General features: G+C 39.7%; 1 long non-coding RNA gene across 1 annotated transcript; it reads left to right on the forward strand.

Moving 5' to 3' along the window:
- Positions 1-1,570: 1,570 nt before the first annotated feature.
- LOC107000215 (uncharacterized) lies at positions 1,571-15,897 on the forward strand. The gene is made up of 2 exons (XR_001447221.3): positions 1,571-1,642; positions 14,203-15,897. It is a non-coding gene; the product is annotated as an uncharacterized LOC107000215 (long non-coding RNA).
- Positions 15,898-18,352: the final 2,455 nt, after the last annotated feature.

Below are 18,352 nucleotides of genomic sequence, written 5' to 3' on the forward strand. Positions count from 1 at the left end.
TCTCAGTGAGGAGACCTCTTCACGAGTGTACACATACAGCTGCCAAAAGACAAAAATTGTTCAGCTTAGTGTTTTACACTTTAGATTCTAAGGGGTCAGCAATGACAGAACTTTGTAAGAAAAAAAAAATCCAGATTCGTTACTCCCTGTTGAGCCAGCAAATGGAAGAAAATAAAGTTTCAATAACACCCTTTCCTCTTCTCAATTCTGTTCTCATTAAATAGTATAATTGTGGTTTAAAACAACTGGGAGCTGGGTGCGGTAGCTTACACCTATAATCCCAGCATTTGGGAGGCCAAGACGGGTGGCTTGCTTGAGTCCAGAAGTTTGAGACCAGCCTGGGCAACATAGCGAGACCTCATATCTACAGAAAATTTAAAAATTAGTCAGATGTGGTGACAGGCATCTGTACTCCCAGCTACAGGGGAGGCTGAGGGAGAGGGATTTTTTGGACCCAGGAGTTTAAGGGTTCAATGAGCTATGATCGCACCACTGCACTCCAGCCTGGGCAACAGAGAAAGATCCTGACTCTATTCAAAATAATAATAATAAAATAAAACAAGTAGGGACCAATATAAGGTTGCTAATGTATTATTTTAGTAAGTAATTAGTTATTTAATTAAAAGTAATAAAATTTAGTTATTTAACATACAGATAGAGAGGCATAATTTAGACTAAAGGATGGCTCTTTAAATGAAATGCACTTAGCTATATAAAATATTTACATCAGTGTCCTATTTTTTTCTTCTTACTAAGAACTACGAAAACTTTGCTGTGAAATGAATTTTGTGAACTATTACTACTGGGGTGTTTTTTATTAGTTTACAATGAAAGAGACAGAAAATTTCTGATATTTTAAAAATGTTATTGTGTTGGATCAATTTTTTGTGTGTACAGTTTTCCCAACTTTTGAACTGTTGAGGTTCTCCTCTGAAGCATTGCTTAAAGGTAAAGAAATTGGGAATACACAGTTATTGCCAGATGTTACAATCCAAGACATATTTATTCAGCCCAATGTCAAGGACATCAAAATGGACATTTTTAGCCCTTTATCTATGCACAGTTTGTGCAACCCTTGGTTATCTAGCTTAAAATGTTAATTTCAGTCTTCAATAAACAACTAGACTAAGAGATATTAATCCCTGCAATGAACGTCTATCCCAACTAGCCATATGCCTCTGGATATAGTTGGAGAAGAATTTCAGCTATCTAAGACTTATGAGGTCCCAGCTTCAGCTGGGACTCAAAATCATGTTTCCAGAACACAAAGAACACTTGATAAAGTTGGAGAGAGATATTTTTTGAAAATATGTCACTAGGCAGCTTGGGAGCAATTTAGCAGCACCATCCTACAGGGTATGAATTTAACCTTTGCTCTCTGAAATGAAGGTCAGCAAATTTGTTTTTACTCTACATATCTTATAATCAATTCAATGTCTGGGTAAATCAGTTTCTAAAGAAGAGGCTGTGTTTGCAGATAAGTGATACTTTCACCTTCTAATTTTTTAAACATTTAACCCTCTCTTCTCTGAATTAAAATTCTTCTCCCCCCCCCCTTTTTTTTTACAGGGGAGGAGGAATCTAAAAACTTAAGATACAAAATATTAAAAGGCGAAAAATACCATACTGTTGTCTGCAGAAGGTAAAAAAAGTCCAAGAAAATTGTTTTTTTTTTTTCTAAGAGATGAACACATGAAAAGATACTTTAAAAATCTGTCTGTTCACCTGAAGCTTTCTTGCTAATCTATACTTTAAACCAGGGTTGACAAAGAATAGCCCATGGGCAAAATCCGACCCACTGCCTGGTTTTGTAGATAAAGTTTTAATAGAACACAACCACGCTCATTCATTTAGGTATTATCTATGGTTTTTGGGCTACAACAGCAAAGTTGAGTAGTTGCAGGAGAGGTCATATGGCCCAAAAAAGCCCAAAATATTTACTATCTGGCCCTTTATAGAACATGTTTGCTGATTCATGCTTTAAATCAAAGACTCTTAGAGAAATGACACTGTGAAAATATATCCTTAGCCTAGATATAGCAATGGCTTAGGGGTAAAGGAGAATAGATACTAGTTTTAATCCAAGCATTCACTTTGTAGAAACATAGGACGATACCAAGCTGATGAAATGAACAATAGTTGGGAATGCACTGTAATGAGATAAAGACATAATAACTAAATTTACTCCTCTGATTCTCCAGGAGCTTATCTAATAACAATATGCTATGGTAGTGATGAACCCAGCATCCTCAGCTAATGTCAGCCATTTGGGAATAAGAGTTTCTTCTCTGCAGCAGATGTGTGGCTCAAAGTTCACCACGAGTGCACTCACAGAGAGAGCACAGCATGTGTTGTTCTGTGAGGGACCAGTGCTGGCCTGTCAATGGAATAGCTAATTTAGTTAAAGGACTGGGGAAATAGTGGGGGTGGGGGGCTAGAACTTGGGAAAAGAAGAGTTTTAACCCTTTCTGGGTATGACTTTACTTTTCAAATAATGATAATTCTGTTGCCTATAGAATTTAAACCAAGAGAATGAAATGCAGTTTATATCATTCCTTGCCAGTCATCCTACATGGACAGCTGCCAGGAGGCTGATATGCAGAGGCGATCATTGCATGCATGGTTATTTCTGTCGTAGACGCTCGTCATCCCTTGAAATTGCTCCACTCCTAAGATTCCAAATTCCAGCCTCTGCTTGCTTGTCTCAGAAGTCTAGTACATGGACTAATGAGGGTGGGCTCCCTCAACTTCCCTCTCCAACTAAACCTGCCAGGTATTCATCCTGGGCCTAGATTTTTACTTCTCTCTTGGAAGAAGAAGGGCAGAGACTCACCTCGTGGCTTGTGTGTTGCCATACTTTCTGATTTCTTTAGACTGTTGCTTTGTCATCTTCAGGTTATTCCTCTCTTTCCATTTTCCTAACAAACATGGTTTGGTCTCACTTACCATAAATATGTAAAAAATCAAAAACAAAAACAAAACTCTCTTTTCCTCAACTTTGCTATTCTCTTTTGCTGCTTTCCTAGTGGCTTAAATAAGTTTATTTCTTGTACATGCAACGGCCACAGAAGATTGGGTGGCTCTTCTTAAGAGGATTTATGCTGTATTCAGTGATTCAGCAATCATGGGTTTTTCATCTTTCGGTTTTGTTGTTTCTGCACAGGGTCTCCCCCATGACCACTGGGGCAGGGAGAGAGCGATTGAGTCAGACGAATCTGGCACAGGCTTTTCCCTGCCTCAGTCCAGAAAGAACCCACTTCACATTTCTTTGAAGAACTACCACATTACTCTTCCACGAGTACAAGGACACTGGGAAGTACCATCTTCCGTGTGCCTGGAATGGGAGTAGAACCAGATATTGGTGAACACAGTAATGCTTTCCACAACTACAACTCCCATAAGGAAGCGCCACTACTTCCTCAGTGTCCACCACTGTCTTCCAACCCACATCTTCTCAAATCTGGCTTTTGCCACCATCGCTCCACGAAACTACCTTTGTTTTTGCCTTATCTTTTCTTACAATGATCGCCTTTTCTATCTAATCACATTATCTTTGCGACTTCTGCCTTAGTGTCTTGGTGGAATTTGGTCCAAACTTTATCTCCTTTCTTCCTGAATTCACTTTTTGGTTTGCATAGCAGCACATGTAGCATTTCAAGCTTCCCCTCATTCTTTTATACGGACTTTCTCTCAGTTTCTTTCACTGATTTCTCTTCTTCTTCCTCCTATTCAATGTAGGGAGTCCATGTTGCTCAGACTTTTCTTTGTATCCTCTATGTCCTTGCCCTTGGGTTTCAGCCTTCAGCTCTGACCATGTAACTCCTCAGTCAATCAATCAATCCACCCATCCATCCCCTTCTTCAGATCTAGAATTATACCTCTAAATTTCGCTTACATTACACTTCCACTTTTAAATGGACATAAATTCATAGTCTCTGAAAGTACGGACCTTCTTCCAACCTAACAATTTCTGTTAATAGAACTGTATCTATTAGAATACCTGGGATATGTGACAGAATACCCCAATTCAAGTGCCTAAAATAAAGAAATGTATTATCTCAACTAGTGAGAAGTTGAGGTGCTTCTCTCAGCTCTGCCTCGATGTGTGTATCAGTTCTGGCTTTGTTGGCTCCTCTCACAGTAGTTAGACCTCTCTAATAGCTCTAGTGGTCATATTTAGAGGCTATATTCAGCCTCCAGAGGAAAAGGAGCCAACTCTCTTGTTTCTGTTTAAGAGTGACAGAACCTTTCTGGGAAGTCTCCTTAGTAGTCTTCCCTTTGCTCCTTAAAAAAAATTATTAACAGCTTCATTGAGATACAGTTTACATATTATGTAAGTCACATCTTTAAAGTCTATAATTCAATGGTTTTTTAGTACATCCACAGAATTATGTGGCCATAACCACAATAAATTTTAGAACATTTTCATTGCCCCAAAAGAAACCTTTGTCCATTAACAATCACTCCTTGCTCCCCTCTCTCCCCAGTCTCTGGCAACCATTAATCCACTTTCTGTCTGTATGGATTTACCTATTCTGAACAGTTTGTTTAAATAGACTCATATAATATGTGGCCTTTTGTGTCTGGCTTCTTTCACTTAACATACTCTTTTGAGCTTATCATCACTGTACTGTGAATCAGTACCTCATTCTTTTTTATTGCTGAATAATATTCCATTGTGTGGATATGCCACATTCTGCTTATCCATTTCTTGGTGGATGGACCAAGAAATGGTTTTCATCCCTTTGCTTCTTTTGCTAAGAATTTCTGCAGCTGCTTATGCCTAATACAATCCCTGGAAACCATGGACAAATGGAACCACCTGGATGATGTGGACAAATGAAGCCACCTGAATGGCTTGGACAAATGGAGCTGTCTGGGTGACTTGGACAAATCAAGACTCAGCCCTCGGGTTGAAGATGAGTCAATATTCTCTGAAGCAGTGGCCACTTAGAAGTGGGTGAATATTTGAACAAAACTGGATTTCTGTTAGAAATGAGGAAGGGAGGGGTGGTAGGGAATGTGGGAAAGACAAAAACAAGCAAACAAACAAACAAAAACAAAAAACAAAGTAACAGATCTTCTGCAGGTAACAACCAGTATGTTTTTTTAGTTCTGAAACTTTTTCTTTCTCCTGACCCATGGTATCCAATTGGTGACCAAGCTTGTCTATTTGATCTCCATGGTTTCTTCTCTCTCTCCTTCTCTCATCCACCTGAGTCGCCCCCTCTGCTTCTTGCTCTCATTACTTCTCAGCCATTCTTCCCTAACGGCCTCCTGCTGCGACCTATTTTTCTGTTGTGCCTTCTTCCCCCTCCAATGCATCTCACACATCTTGGTGAGCGCAATCTTTCCACAATATACATCTACTGATAATAATGTTACAGCCCCTGCTCAACTCTACTGCCTAGAAAACTAAGTCCAAAGTCATTGCTCACACAAATAAGGTCAGTCTCAGCATCTCTTTATTTATCTGTCTCAGCCAAAATCTCTTCCTTTACTTATATAGCTCCAATCCATTCTTTGAGACATCTTAGATAATAATAGCTAACATTTATTGACATGTTATGTGTCAGTGCTGTTCTAACAGTCATGGGATTATCCCATTGATTCCTCACAAGAAGTCTATGAGATCCATACAATTATTAGTATCAATAATTCATCCAATGATTAGTTAAATATGAGGAAATAAAGGCTAAATATGTTGTCTATGATGATATAGCCAGTAGGTAGTCAGGCCAGGATTTACATCCAGGCAGTTTGATTCTTATGTGGAAACATCTCCTTCCTGAATCCTTTCCTGATTCCATATCCCTTCCCTCCATTCCCTCCTCTAACCTCTCACCCCACCCTCATATACCGCAATTTCTCCCTCCTTTTTAAACATACAGCATTTTCTTTATAGGGCTGAGCTTTGTCCTCCCCAAATTCATATGTTAAAGTCCTGGCCCTCGGTACCTCAGAATGTGACTGTATTTGGAGATAAGATTTTAAAGACACAATTAAGGTTAAATGAGGTTATTAGGTTGGGCCTCTAATTCAATATAACTGGTCTCCTTATAAAAAGAGGAGATTAGGATACAGATGTGCACACATAAAAGAAAAACCCATGTGAGGACTCAGTAAGAAGGTGGCTATCTGCAAGCCCAGGAGAGAGGCCTCAGAAGAAATACCCTGCTGACATCTTCATCTTGTAATTCTGCATCCAGAACAATGAGCAAATACATTTCTGTTGTTCATGCCACCGGTGTGTGGTATTTGGTTATGGCAGTCCTTGGAAATGTACACACTTTCTGGGTCTCAGTCACCTCATCTGTAAAATGGGTTGCTGGCAGATTTAGTGGAAGAAATTTCTCAGCACAGTGCCAGGCACTTTTCTGTACAGCAAACAGCCAACAGCCATTTCTCCCTTCCTGTCATCCTAAGGTGACCTTTGGGAACAGCAGTGTCAGGGCTGGTAGGGGCTTAAGGCTGAAACCCCTGGCTGCTGGTAAATAAGCAAGTTAAGATGAGCCCGAAGAGTACCAGTAGCTACAAATAGACAGATTCCAAGATCAAGCACTAGGCAGACAGAAATGAACTAGGAGCCAGGGGAGACATGCTGTATCTGTATCCGCAAGTAACAGAAAGCCTGTCTCAAATAGAATTAAACAAAAAAATTGGATGTATTTGGGCCTGCCGGTGAATAGTTCAGGGATGGGTACAGGAACTCAAAAGATGTCATAAGATTTCTGCGTGTGTGTGTGTATGTGTGTGTGTGTGTGTGTCTGTCTGTCTCAGATGGCTGAGCTCCTTCTATTCCAGTTCTTCAAAAGACTCCATGTTTGTGGTTGTGAGATGTCTGTGGTTGTTCTAAGACCTTCACTTGCTTGCAGTTTCAGAGTTTAGGTGGGGAAAGTTCATTCTTCTTTTAATCATTTAGGCAAGGCCTGGGACTAGATTTCCTTGCTTTTGTTCAACTCCTCTTGAGTCGGGTGCCCATTGCTACACTCACCTCTTGGCTGGGGCGGGGGATCTGACAAGCTGGTGGCTTAGGCCTGGGTCACATGGGCCACAACTGAATCTGAACCACCCTCCAAAGGAGGTCTGAGGGAAGAGGACCAGAACAATGACCAGAAGAATGGTGATGAGATCCAGACATGACACTACCCCCACACCCACATAGACAAAGAGGTGATTTTCAACAATAAAGCCAAGGAGTTCTCTTTTTCTCTCTCCATCTCTCTCTCCTTCTCCCTCTTCTACTTCTTTTTCTTTTTTTAGAATCAGGGTATCACTATGCTTCCCAGGCTGAACTCCAACTCTTAGGCTCAAGGGATCCTCCCACTTCAGCCTCCCAAGTAGCTAGGATTATAGGCATGGAACTGTGCCCAGCTTCTTACTTCCACTTCTTAAAGTAGACTTCTGACTCCTAACACATTTTTGTTGTGATCTAGTTTAAGTTCATTTTGTCATCCAATCGTCGGCTTTAAGGTGGCCAGCCTGCTGCAAGACCAAATGGGCCAGGGACCCTAGGGAGAGCAGTGGAGCCATCTTTCAACCAAGCCATCCTTTCCTGTCTACAAGTGCTTGACAGCCTTCTAGAATCTCTGTGCCTGCATTTCCAAGTCTCAGACTCAAGGAGACTCAATTCCAGGTGGCACTTGTGATGTGAGACATACCAAAGACAATAGTAACAATAATGGTTACTACTAAAGGACTACCCATCGTGGGTCAGGCACTGTGACAAGTATGTACATGCTCCTATCCTGTGTTACTCTCAGCTCACCTGTGAGCATCCTCATTTTACTGATGCAGAAACAGAGGCCCAGAGAGGTTAAGCAAACTGCTTGATGTTTCACAGGAGGAAGTGGCAGAGCTGGAGTTCCAAATCAGGTCTGCCTGCCTCCAAACCCCTTACTCTTTATCACTCAGCCCCACCACACCGCCTCCACAGTTGGCAGGCCGGGTTGGACTGCAGTCTGCAAGCAATTAGCAACAGCAACTCTCCAGCAAATCCAAGAAACAATCCAATCTGTAAAAGGGGAGGGGGAAGCCATCTTAAAAGAGAAAGCTTTTTTTTCCTCCCCAGCTGGTTGAGGGGGAGCAGTTTGCCACAGGCTGCTGAGGGCAAGCAAGGGGCAGAATGTTCACTGAATGTTCATTCTCCCAATTGTTTTTCTATGACATTGAGCTCACACTCCAGGGAAAATGCAGGGCATGAGTTGAAATGTCGTCCAAAGCCATTCAGCTAGGGCTTTAAAAGGAGCTTTTGTTGGTGGAAATCTCTTTACTGTCCTAACTTTCCCTAGGCTTAGGTTTGCCTGACAAAATAAAAGATGACCAGTTATATTTGAATTTCAGATAAACAACGCATAATCTTCTAGGATATGTACGTCCCATATATTGCATGGGACGTACTTATCCTAGAAGATTATGCGTTGTTTATCTGAAATTCAAATTCAAATGGGTGTCCTGTATTTTTACTTGCTAAATCTAGAAACTTTGTCAGTTTTAGACTTCAAGAATAAGCCTGTTCCCTCTGTCTTGCTGCCCAACCAGAATCCAACAGGTTATTTCATTCTTGTGAAGGAAGCGGAATTTAAGGATGCATTCTGGAAGATGCATGCTTATGCATGCTCTATCTTGCTTTTTAAAGAAAATGTTAAAAAAATGATGTGGGCTTTGTAAATAATAACAAAGATAATAATAATCCTTTCAGGATCTGGGAAATGTCTTGAGGGTTTGGGGGAATCATCTTTCCACTGAAGTTCCTGGAAACCGGTCAGTACAATTTGTATTTAATAAAGAGCGGCCAACATTGCTGCCACAGCATCTTGTGAACGCATCCCACAGAGGAAGTGGGCGATGGTCCTGACCTCCCTGGAGCGGAGGCCCCTCCCTAAGGATTAGGCTTGAATTCCAAGCTCTGCAGGACCAAGTGACAATGGGAGATTGGGAGCAGGGAGGGAGAAGGAAGGGACCAGATGGAAAAGAGGAAGAGAAGGAGAGGAGGCTTTAGTGCAAATTCAACATCATTTGCCTCATTGCAATGCTCTCTGCTTCCCTCTCATTTATAAGTCTGGAGCACATTCTTGGCACTGAGACTCTCATACTTGGACTCTTCTCTTCTCTTGGTTCCTGGCACAGTGAATTTGGCCATTCGCTGCAGTGATAGGCCATTCCAGGGAGTGCCCCCATCTAACCAGCGGCAGGCCAGCTGTCCAAGGAGCCTTTTCAAAAGGGAAGACACCCTGGGAGGGCAAGTATTTGCCAAGTAACTAAGTGTCCCCTTGTTTCCAGGTGCTTAGTGTATGTTTGTGGGTGCGCACAGCAGTGAATACAAGGACCTATTGTGTCCTGTACTCTAAAGCTGGCTGAGGGCCTGGTAGCCAGGGTGGGTCATGATTCACTGCAACTCAACACATTTTTATTGAGCTCCTAGGTTCAACACCCTGTGCTCAGCCTATAGGAAATGTAAAGATAAGGTTCATCCCGAGTTTCAAGAGTCTCAAATTCTAATAGGGGATAAGGCAAAGAGACAGTAACAAAGCAGGCAGAACAGGTGAGTATTGTCAGAGGGGTAGAAGTCAAAGCTTTTAAGATGCTCAAGACAGCAAGAAAATATATCTGCTTTTAGGAGAGACCAGGAAAGACTTCATGGAGGAGGTGGTGTTCAAGATGAGTCTTGCACATAAGTGATATTTCATTAGGGCGCGCATGGAGGGGTGGATATATTTGGCAATTGGTGTTTTATTGTGTTTCACGTAGAAATCCCTAACATGGATCCAATATGAATTCTGCTAGTGATAAATATGGTCATATGCTAGTATCCAAAGCAGACAAGTATGACTGATTTTATTATAAAGTTTTCCTTGAGGAGTATCCTAGGTGGTATCAACGACTCACATGGACAGCTGAAACAAAACACCAAGCCCATGTGCCAGACATTGTGTTGTGTAATTTACATATAATATATCACTCAATATGAATGAATGGCACTTTTCTGAATAATATTATCATCTCAACTACAAGATTAAGAATGTGGTCAAGTCAATTTATACAACCCCACTCCATCCACCCCTCCGCCTAGAGTCAAAAATTCTTCCATTGGTATTACAAAGTCTACTTTTTTTCCCCCTCCAGATTGTTTTTCATTGATATGCCATTTTTGTCATTGTGTGTATTCAGTAAAAATGACTAATATGGACCAACATATAGACAATTACTCTTTTTTCTCTTTATCATATATATGTATGTGTGTGTATACACACACACATACATATATATATAGAGAGAGAGAGGTTTTTTGCTGTTGTTGTTTTGTTGGGTTTTTTTTGAGACAGGGTCTTGTTTGTTGCCTAGGCTGGAGTGCAGTGGTGCTATCACTGCTTACTCTAGCCTCAAGCTCCTAGGCCCAAGTGATCCTCCCACCTCAGCCTCCCTTAATTAACATTTACTTAATTAAGAAATTATGTGAAAATTTTGCTTGACTGATCAATATCATTTATCTCTTTAGAAATTTTTGATCTTTAAGTGTAATATTTATAGAATGATTGCTACTGAATCCCTGTACTATGTTGAATACTACTTAAGATATGGCACGGTTTCTAAAATATTCTGAAGAAACCATGGTATAACATTGAAAATAGTTGGATTTTGCCTAATTGTGTCAAAGTTCTGGAGAAGAAAAAGTCCTGGCTCCTTTAAGAAAGAGGTGGAGGCTTTGGCAGCCTGCAAAAACTGTTGGCACACTTCTTGTCATAGAAACCACTTTCCAAGTCAAGGAAGTCTTGATAAAGGAGGAGGAGGTAGAGTTCTGAGCTGGCTCTATGGGGCCTAAGTAACCATTTCCTGATTTAGAAAAAAGGCCACAGGGAAACACAATTTTATAAGCCTTGATGGTTTAGCTTTCTTTTTAGCTAATCCTCTAGGGATGAAAAGAGGTTCTTCAACCTACAGGAAAAGAAGGGCTACCCTTGATAGTAGCCCTCCAGATATAATGAGGAGGGTGGTACCAAGGTAAATGGTTGCTCAACACAAGTGCTAGTCAGAGAGGCAGCAGAGCAAGTCAGGGCTCTACCAAGATCTCAGACAATTCATTTAGTCTATTCACACTTCAGTTTCTTCATACATTAAATGTGCATCATGCTGTTATTTTGTAGAGCTGTTATAATCATTTGTTTATTCAACAAATAGGTATTGAAAGCTTACCATGTGCCAGGCCAATGCAGATAAAGCAGACAGCCCCTGCTTTGATGGAATGATGAAATGAGATGATGACTGTAGAGTCTATTGCAAGGAGTCAATAAATGCTGCGATGGAAGCTATTCTCCCAGTAGTGATAAGTAGAAGCATCGAGAAAGGGCTATCTTCCAGGCTTTTTTTGTTGTTGAAAAACATGCCCATTGGAAGCACTGCTAAGTACAGTGCTACTTCAAAGTTCTAAAATTTAGGTGGACTACTGGAATGTGTTTTTCTTACACTTGGAAGTCAGATCAAGTTGGATAAAGTTGTCATTGATGATAACAAAGTCTTATGAGGGAAAGGTCTTCAAATAATATTTCTAGGGTTGGCTTTTTTCTTTTAAATTTCTTATGCTGGCATATTTGTTACGTGAACATGTCAGTAGTTAACAAGTGGTCAAATTTTGTATGTACACACTTTGAGTCCCTCCCTCCCTTCTTTCTTTCCTTTCTTCCCTCCCTTTCTTCTTTTTCTTTCATCCTTTTCCTTCCTCCCTCCCTCCCTTCCCTCCTCCCCTTCCTTCCTTCAATACAAAAGCATCATAAGTTAGGTCTTGTCTGAAAAGCCTAATTCATTCATCTACAAAGGAATTGCCATAACCAAGGTGCCTCTGTCTACTACAGAAATGGATGTCACACGGGCCTATTAGGAATTAACAAATGTCTCTGGCAAGCAACAGAAAATGCTATAGCAGTGTTGTAATATTTGTGGTGATAATATTTATATACTTGCAATCTTATTTTTTTATATAAAATATATTATTCCCTCTTAAAACTGATGTCCAAAGCTAACTGGAGACCACAGAAGAGACTTTCTAAGACATTTCTTCTAAGCATGGGCTTATAAGAAAGTAGCAGAGAATGATGCTTTTTGTGTACTGCAAGCTTGGCTGCTATATGGCACAAATGAGACTATATTTCTATTATCTATCAGCGAACAAATCTATCAATCAATGAACAATTATTTAGTATCTGCTTTGTGCAAGAACCATGTTGGATCCCAAGGGAGTTACCAAAAAATGTAAGTAAATAATAAAATAGAATTCTGCCCTCTGAGGACCACGTAGTTGAAGCGGTAACAAAAGGTTAATTAACAATTTAAAGCCAAGTGACAGTTGTTCCCCCCGAAATAATAAAGGAGAGAGTTTTGGGAAGGTTTTGTAAGGAAAGTACTTTTTCAAAGACAGGCAGGGTTTATTTTAGGTAATTCATTTTCTAAAACATGTCTAAAGGCAAACTAGGGAAAAATGTCTTCCTAGGAACCTGAGCTGCCATGTGGTAAAACCAGACTGTATTTCTCATATTTATCAGCCAACAAGATTCAACAGTCAACAAGCATTCCTTGAATATCTGCTTTGTACAAGAACCAATGCTGGATTTTTAAAATTTGTTTTTTTTTTTTTAATTTTGGAACTTAATGAATTTTAGAACATATGTGTTGAATATTTGAGGACAGATTTGCAACCTCTGTAATGTTCTAGGAGAGCTGAGCCCAATTTCCTTGAGCCAGCAGCCTCCCCGACTTCCCAGAGCCTTGGAGGCTATGCTTTTTGCATTCCCCATAGCATAGATGAAAAAAGCACACCATTTGAAAGCCCAAAGTGTAAGAATGATTACATTCTGTTGAGCCCTTATCTGATCATAGGAATTTTGCATCTGAGTAAACAGGGAGTTGAGGTTGGAGGCTGATGGATGTGAGGGGCTGCTTCCTCAAACTTTAAAGCAAGCACAGTTCCTTTTATCAGACAGTGGAATTGCTTTGGTTTAGAAGGAACTCATGCACAATAACCTGGTAACTCTCAAAGTGAAAACAGGGACTTGCTCCTTGTTCATTTCCAGGCTCATGGGAGCTGAGCCATGAATTAAGAGTTTGGCTCATTAGGAAGGACAGATGACTGGGCACGCTGTGGAGCCACCATGTTTTATGAGGCTGGGAGTAGGTTACACAAAGTGGCACACACTGAGAAAGGAAGATATTTGGAAATATTTTTTCTGCTTAACACTGTGAGATTGCAGAGGGTTTTCTTAGTTCTGTGGAATTTCTCTAACTGCCTTGGGATTTCTAGGTTTCTAAAAAGCTTGAGGTGGCTGTTAACCTAATACACAGTTGAAGCAAGCCAAGACAGCCTCCCTATGCCAGCCATGTGGTAGGATGTCTTCTTAAAAGGCTCTTTAAAATCAAACATGTAAGGGAATCCTTCTTTTCTGAACTAGAGCCTCTGAAACTGGGTCAATAGCTCTCATCCTCGTCTGCTGCTTACTTTGCTGAAGCACAGTGTAAGCAAATAAACATCAACGAATTGCTTAATGATTTTCATAAGGCTCTATCCTTTCAAGGCAAGGGGCTCTCCTGAAATGTTTGATCTGCTCTGTATGAATCTGTTTTCCAAATGGCCAGCACATGTCGAGGCCTGCTGTCCTCTGGGTTACAGGAAGACGCCTTTGATGGGTTAACCGCAGAGTAACTGAACTCTTTTCAAGTCCCTTTCCAAAGTTCCTTTGTCCTGCTGTGGATCTTGCCACTTGGATTGGATCAGCAGGAGATTGCGCCTGGCAGCAGTTTCTAGAACATTCTCCCTCTGATTTGAGCTTGGTCACTGGGTAATGCCATCTGAAATATGGTATTCCAAAGATTGAAAGGCAAGCACCAGGAAGTGATGAAATAGTTACCCAAACTCTAGATGAGCCACTCAGACTTTTCCAGCACTCTGCACCCAGTCTGTGCCTGAATGAATTTCCTTAAAGCCAGATGAAGTTATCATCATTTTCAACTGTCTTGTTATTAGTGAAACATCTCAGCAGCTGCCTGATGCTGCCTTCAATTGGATATTACCACTTTGGAAGTGGCCTTCCACATTCTATAGTGTCGTTTCTTTTCCCAGGCTGGGTGGAAATGTTTAACCAATAATTTTCCCAATACTTTGCACATACATAATAACATAATAAAATGGTGATTTGGTTTGGTTTATTTCTACAGATTTTGATACACATTCAAATTACATCATAATGGCTGGGACATACATGGATATCATCAAGTTGAGAAAGGAAAACTTTCTCCAAGAAGAAGAAAAGGGCAATCTGGTAGCTGCTGGCTGGTGGGTCCAGTGCCTTGGGCACAGAGGAATTATTGAGGACCAAAATATTATATTTTGTTATTTCCTACAAAGTTTAATCTTTTGTGAACAAATCTTAATGATTAACCCAAAAATGTAATAACTATTTATAGAAACAATGAAATATATAATAGAGCAAGGTGTAAGGAAATGGAGACATCTTTCCTTCTTTGCTGTTTTCAAAGTCAAAATACTTTTATCAATAACATTGCTATTATTAGGTGATACTTAACTCTACATTTTCTATATACTTCCAAGGTAACCATTATTCTTTTCTTACCTTCTGTGATTCTGGCTATCCAAAACCCTCATCTCCTTACCTACCAGTATACTGAATAAACTACTGGCAGCTTTGGGCTAGTGCAACAAATCTATATCGACTGGCGACTCTGCCTGGCCCAGTACTAGCTTGGGCTTTAAAAGCCCATAATGCTTTTTTTTTTTTTCTCTCTCTCTCGCTGTCTTGATATTAACTGAAATCAGGTGATGGCAAAAAGTCCTTTTTTTTTTTTTTTTTTTTTTTTTTTTTTAAATTTAGGCTACTGGCACTAAATTTTCTTAAATAGTTATTTCCTTCTCATACAAGAAATACTTGTTAATTTCAGACCAATCTTAAAACTGTATTTTCTATTTTGGTTAATTAAATTACCATCCACCCAGCCACCTCGTCTAGAAAGCTGAGAGTCATAATAGACTCTTTTCTCTTCATTACAACCTTCCTCCCACATCCAATCAATCACCAGCTTCTATCAATCTTCCCTCTTAATTATTACTGAAATCCGCCCTCTCCTGTCTCTGGCATCAGAGCTTTTCTCCAGCCTTTGACATCTCAAATCTCCTATCTAGATTTGCCACACTGACCTCCTCCTAATCATTCCTTTAGCCTCTACTCTCTTTCCTCTTCTAATTTATTCTTCTCCATTTTCATACAAAGCTTAGATTATCTTTATCCAAATTAAAATTTAATAACTAATAAATCACGGAGCTATGATTTAAACCAGTTGGCAAAGATTTTTTTTCAAAAGATCATGACTAGGTATAAAATTTTACTGAATGTTTCTCATTATTTACTGTCATATGTCTGTGATAAATTATATAATTGATTTTCTAATGTTAAATTCTTACATGTAAAACTTATTTTCTGTGATACTTATATATATATATCCTCTATTTGGATTGTTTGCTAGCATTTATTTAGTACTTTGGCATGTCTGTTTGCATGTGAGGTTGATTCTCATTTTGTACTTGCCTGGTTTTGACATCAGGGTTACAATAGCTTTATAAAATATTTGTAAAATATTTTTCTATTTTCTGGAATGGCTGTTTGTTAGGGGTTATTGTTTCTCCCTTGAATTTTTAGAAAAAATGTCTGAAAGTTTTCTGGAGCTAGTCTTCTTTGGTGGAATATTTTTGACTATTGAATTAATTTTTTTCCTTGCTGGTTATAGGTTTATTTAATGTCAATTTCTTCTCAACTTAATTTCCATAATTTATGCTTTCTAAAAATTGTACAATGTATCTAAAGTTTTAAATATATTGACCTAAAGTTGTTCATGTGATTCTCTTATGATTTTTACATGTGTACTTTTTCTGTTTCAATGTCCCTTTTCATGTCTAGTACTGTTTATTCCTGCCTCTTAAAACAACCAATCATGCCAGGAGTTCATCTATTTACTTTTTTTGAAACAACCGGCTTTTCATTTTGTTGATCAGATGATCAGCCATTCATTCTTGACACCACCACAAGAGTAATTTTTTGGAAACTCAAATCCAGTTTTAAAAACCTATCAGTGGCTCTCCACACGACATCCAAGCTCCCACCTCCTAACTGCTTCACTAGTTCATTGCTCCACACTTAGTCCTTCCTGTTCTCCCCTCCAGCAATATCAGATTCCTTCTAGGCCCCAAAATGTCAGCCCATTTCATGCTCCGTGCATTTGTACAGACTTTTTTGTTGTTCTGTTTTCTATTTGGTCGAAGTCTTTAAATTCCAGCTCAAGTTTTCCTCTTTTCTCTCTGTCTCTCTGTCTCTCTCTGAATTACTTCTTTCTGTGCTTTGTTTTTGTGCCTTATCCATAGTCCTATGTTTTCCTCCATCATCATGTTTTATGTGTCTGCCTGCCTCCTGGACCAGGAGACCCTTGATGGAAGGTGCAATCTATTTTTCATCTCTGTATTCCTGGAACTTTTAACTTATTTCTCTTATCCCCATATCTTTCCTTTTTTAAACTGGAAAGGCAAAAAATAGGAGATTACCCGATGTCCCTTTCCTCTATTTTAAGAAAGGTTGGCATACAACCCCTCCAACTAAGATGCTGACTACATTTACTTTCCTCTTCCTCCCTTGACAATATGCACTTAGCATTGAATCACCTATTTGCTAACATCTTCGATCTTCCAATTTTAAGCCAATATTTTCTTCTTATAAGGTCCAAAGTATTCTATGTTCAGACATTTCAGTGCGTTAAAAATACCACAATAGAATTTAATCAGGTTGTATAATGTTTTCCTCATAACATTTATTTATGAGCTTATGCACTATTTAAGTAGAAGGGAAGATAAAACTTTATGACCAATTCAACTACATTTTAGAACCTTTATATTTGGGCAAAATATTCTAAGAAGGTAATTCAAAAAAAAAATCTGTTTTTTTCTCATAGTTTGTCTCATCTAGGAACTTAAACTTTACAACAACCAACCTCAATATGAATTACACAGGACAAGATGCTATTTAAAAGAAGCAGCTAAAGGGCTGTAAAAACCACAAGGGAGTGAGGAAACCTGGGTTCGGATACCAGCTCCACAGTTACACTTCAAGCGGAACACTGATCAGTGTAAGTCTCATCAATAAAACAGTGATAATAATATCTGACTCTAGGTTCTTGTGAGGATTAAATCATATAATGCGTGGGAAAATGCCTTGCACAGTGCCAGGAACATAAGGGATACTCACTAAATTTTAATTTAACTTGCATGCTAGGAAATCACAAATATGCCTACTTTGCAGATGATAAATTCACATTTACAAGATTATTACTGAGGCATTCAATGTCAGCCTAATTAAAGAAAATCCCATTTTCCTTGAAGCTCCGCTGGTTTTCTGAACTTTTTGTCCTGGAACAATACCCTGTGCTAACCCATTTTATTTTCATTGGTTTAGTCAAAGGACAATGAGTCAGACACTGCAGTTTGGGAGTCTTGAGTTCCATTTTGAGCATGCATAGTCCAGTGACCTTGGACAATCAATGGGACATTTTTTTGTGAACCTTTTTTGCATTTCCCCAAAGGCAAAGCCTAGTCCTATTCCTCCTTTCTGCCTGCTCAGCACAAACTTGGCAACATTTGTTACCAAAAATCAGGGCATCGATGTTTTAATTCACAAGAAAAGTCCAATTCATGTAATATCTTTATCCCTCTATGAACTGTGGGGAAAAACGGAAGTAACCAAGCCCAAATGTTCAGCCTAAAGCATTTGCCGATATTCCTTTAAAGTAATAATCTCTCTGCAAGACCAGCAGCTCTTTAACGGACACTTCACTTTGCTGTTGGAAAGAAAACCTTTTCTGTGTTCTCTGCCTCCACCTGAACTGCTCAGTAATTGAAAGTCATTTTGTTTCTCCTATCACCCTCGGCAGCTATGTGCACATTACCCATCCATTTCACTATCTAAATCAGGGGTTGAGGAAAAGTCCCTGTGGGAAGCCTGAATAGCCAGCAGCTGCGTTTGGCCTGGCCAGCTGAACTTCAGCCTGCATCTTGGCCCAACCCCAGGACTGATAACGCCTTTGCTAAGCTTTAGATTTCCCCAGCATTTGCGTGCAAAATGGAAAGGCTGGTTTTGTCTGTCCTGATGGCCTCTCTCAATGCTCTTTGGGCTTGCTAACTTGTTTTAGGCAGGAAGAGAGTGGGGGTGGGGGTTCCTGGGCCCACTCCGGGGTCCACACGCTTCCAGCCTGCCCCAAGTTGTACAGCAAATGCTGACCTATATTCCAGTGACACATACCAGATACGAGT

Source organism: Macaca mulatta, chromosome 9 (assembly GCF_049350105.2).
Source record: "Macaca mulatta isolate MMU2019108-1 chromosome 9, T2T-MMU8v2.0, whole genome shotgun sequence".
Taxonomy (NCBI): Eukaryota; Metazoa; Chordata; class Mammalia; order Primates; family Cercopithecidae; genus Macaca; species Macaca mulatta.